The sequence below is a fragment of the Aplysia californica genome, unplaced genomic scaffold (genome assembly GCF_000002075.1).
Source record: "Aplysia californica isolate F4 #8 unplaced genomic scaffold, AplCal3.0 scaffold00289, whole genome shotgun sequence".
NCBI lineage: Eukaryota > Metazoa > Mollusca > Gastropoda > Aplysiida > Aplysiidae > Aplysia > Aplysia californica.
In genome coordinates this window covers 868,688-872,481 of record NW_004797559.1, presented here as the reverse complement: position 1 = coordinate 872,481, position 3,794 = coordinate 868,688, and the positions used below count along the sequence as shown (strand labels likewise).

General features: G+C 42.5%; 1 long non-coding RNA gene across 6 annotated transcripts in view; it reads right to left on the bottom strand.

Moving 5' to 3' along the window:
• The window catches only part of LOC101859252, a 13,555-nt gene that overhangs the window by 1,597 nt on the left and 8,164 nt on the right, over positions 1–3,794 (bottom strand). The gene's annotated exons all lie outside the window — the stretch shown is intronic.

The window sequence follows — 3,794 nt, the reverse complement described above, 5'->3', positions numbered from 1 at the left end:
ATATATATATAATATGCATATCATATATATTATACTGGGCGGCCTAAATCTACCGATTTTTTCGATAGATACCAATTTGGGACCTGTTCTACCGCCATACTGATAAGATGTCAAAACTACCGGATTTGCGATGGGTGCCGAAAGAAGAAAAAAAAAAACATTCTGCAATGCTTCCTTTCTTCTTTGTTTTCAATCCGTACATTCTGAATGTTCCGTACTTGCTGCATCACCATATCACCTCCATACGAGAGAGAGAGAGAGAGAGAGAGAGAGAGAGAGAGAGAGAGAGAGAGAGAGCAGCACTTGCCTCCGTACCTAGTCAGATTTTTACGGCCCGGCGATAAGTTGTATTAGTAACTGCCAGATTGCACATTTCGTACACTCGACCTTTGTCTATCTGTGCCGTTCTGTCGGCAATAGTTTTTCAGGTGCATATCGGCTAAAATCGGTCTACTCGCGATAGATAATCTTACTCCTTCCTTTCATTCATTCTTTCTTTCTGTTTATCTTCGGGTTTTTTGCTGCGGCTGGAATATCTGTGCATTTAATTCATTTATCTCGAAAACAGAATTGTGAATGCAGAAAGAAAATATGTATCGAAGCAAAGCATTCTAAAATATGTCTTGGTCTAGAGAAAAGGTCAGTACCAAATGAGGATTCTACGCAGGGGGACTGCGGGAATCTGAAAATAAAAATCGCTGAGACCCGAGAAAATGCACAAAGTCCTCGAAACCGTATCTGAGTTCATTTTTTACCGGTCGCGTTTGTGATATTATTACGTTCGGCTTTCCCCAGTCCGAGAGTACGTTTCACGTGAATTAGCGGCTATGGCGGCAGGCGGAAGTGTAGGTTTAATACAGAGACTCCATCGGGAAAATCAAAAGCTTCTTCCGCTTTCGTTACCGCTCAGAATTGTCCGGTGATAGATGTTTGTTAACGTTAGATTTACATTTAATAAACATTTGTAACATGCAGTTTGTGCATAAAAAACACAGTGTCGCCATACAAATTAAATCGATATTCTTACTGATGTCACTGTAATTACGAAAAAAAAGGGGGAAAAAAGAAAAAAAGCTCCCTTCGATTTCTAGATCTAGATTGTCGGGCCCGTCATGATGACCAGTCAGTGAACCTGTGCGAGTTCGCATCTTGTGAGTGCGGCATGAGTAAGGGACCGGCCGACGGTTGCTGGGGTAACCAAAGTTCATTCAAAGTAGGAGCGTTGCTGCAGGGCTTCAGAATTGAGGGGAGGTGTTTGACGCAATAAAGTCTACATCAGCAGGATGAGGCCGCGGTGCAAGAAACTGATGCTAAAATAAAAACGATAAGTGGAAGTGGTTTGGATATTCGACAATCGAGTGCGCAAAAGAGGGAACATTAGAGCACAGGCTTGATGATTGTATCTTCAAGGTTGGCGTTCTCGGATTTGTCAGTGATAACATTGAATAGTGGCAATGAGGAAATGCCATTTATTAAACCCTCGGAAAGCTCTATGTTGGATGCCTATGCATCCTGATGGCTTGATGCTGATTAAAAACTGATACTGTGATTTAGCATTTTGAAAAAAAATAATACTTAGTCCATGATGCAGTGATTCACTGATTGCCAGGTTTTCAGCATCACTACATCTCACGCTCTCATAGTCCATCCAGCTCCGGCGGTCAGTACACGCTCTCTTCTATTTTCACTTTTTGCTCTGCCGTAAGCCTAACTATAAAGGTTTTATAAATACGTTTTGTCTTGCATGCTTTTTAAAAACCGTGATTGCTGAAACCATACATGGTTTTGGCAGTTGATGTTCGTCCGTCATACTTAAGTCACAAAGGACTAATCAGTGCCAGTCAGGAAATATGTTTTAATATAGTTTCTATTGGTATGGGCTAGCGGTTTTGAAGTCAGTTTGGCAGTCACTCTGCACTCAATTCCAGATTCAATACTGAATGATAGGTGCCTTGAACGATAGTCCATACATGCTTTTTTTTAAATCTCACCTAATAACACACACATTGTTCATCGTAACTTGTGCACACCCAAACACCCCCTTCCTCTCCCCACATATATAAACACACACGAGAGCATACGCACGAGCACACACACAGACATACATACACATACACACACACAAACACACACACACACACACACACACACACACACACACACACACGCGCGCGCGCGCGCGCGCGCGCGCGCTCACACACATATGTGCATGCAAAAAAAAGTTTTCAAAATCTAATTACCCAATATCATGGAAAACAAACGCGTTCAATGGGGCAACGATCATCTTTTTTTCCTTCTTTGTCTTTGTACTACCTGATTTGGGGCCAAACTACAGGAAACTGACCCTGAATCTACCTGAAATGGGAACTTTGAGGTGGGCAGCCAAGTATATACATACTATGTGGGTATGTCTGTGTGTGCGTGCGTATGTGTGGGGGGGGCAAAGGTCAACCTTAGTGCTGCTATTATAATGACAGCAGATGCTACTACCTGCAGCTGTTCCTACTGTCTAGTAGGTGCATGCAGGAGTATGAAAGGCTAAGGGAGTAAACCCTTTAAAAATCAGGAGAAGGACCCCTCAGGCAGTTGACAACAGGAAGGAATGATCCGAACTATCTTCTGGCAGCCTCTGCAACTTTACTGGCACCAAATGTATTGACCTCGTCGCTCCATCAAACTAAATCAGCAAAGTCGAGAGGGGGGTCGTGCAAATTGAGCAAGGCACGTTCTCCATACAGTCAATCCCAGGCATTTAGCTTATTCAAGTAGGCTTTCGATACAGTCAGTAGATCACGACTGTACGTTGTGTTTGGAAAGATTTGCAGTCCCCCAATACTGCTACAGCTCATCCATTGCATTCCATGAAGATATGAAGGCCACTATTCAGTTCGACGGATTAACATTAAACAGCTTCAACATCAATAGCAATGTAAATAAATGGGGTATCTTAGCGACTCCTTTATGCACTTATTGCGCTGTCTTACTGCAATACGCATTCAAAGAGTCACCAGGAAATACCTTCCTCCCCTGGAGAACTGATGGGTCGCTCTCAATTTTGCTCTACTCCGGGCCAAAACCTAGATCAACAAAACAACAATACGAGACCTTCTCTTCGCAAATGCTACTGCTCTTGTTGCTCCCAGTGAATCAACCCTACAAACAATGATGGACCGCCTATCAACAGCATACAAGATCTTCAACTTAGTCATCAATGTTAAGAAAACAGTCATCCTTACTCACTCAGGAAGGTGCGGAGCAGAGCCATATTTGACTGAACAACAAGGAACCTGAGACAGTGGAGGTCTATCATCAGCTCTACTATTTTCACTTGTTGATGAGATCAACATCAGGATAGGGAAAGCAGCAACAACTTTTGGAAGGCTGACAAAACGAGCATGGGAAAACAAAAGATTAACCATGAAAAAAAAATAAACATTTGTGAAGCCTGTCACCTCAGCACACTCCTTTATGGATCTGAAACATGGAGTTGGTGTCTGAATCTGAGAAGAAATAGTTGAAGACGGGAAAACACCGAGAAAAATGATAAAGGAAAGAACTAAAATGCAAGACGGTAGCCTCGGAAACAACATGAGAAGTGCCAACGACGAAAGGAAAACAGCGGAAATACAGAGCTTCAATCTATGACACTGACATGCAAGCACTGCGACAGAATCTACGCTCCAAACCAAGGAAGAATTAGCCATGAAAGAAACTACAGGAAGACAACCTTGAGAGCACCTTAAGCTAAATTGACCGTTTGCATAAACGAAAAGAACCAAGAGCAATACATATAT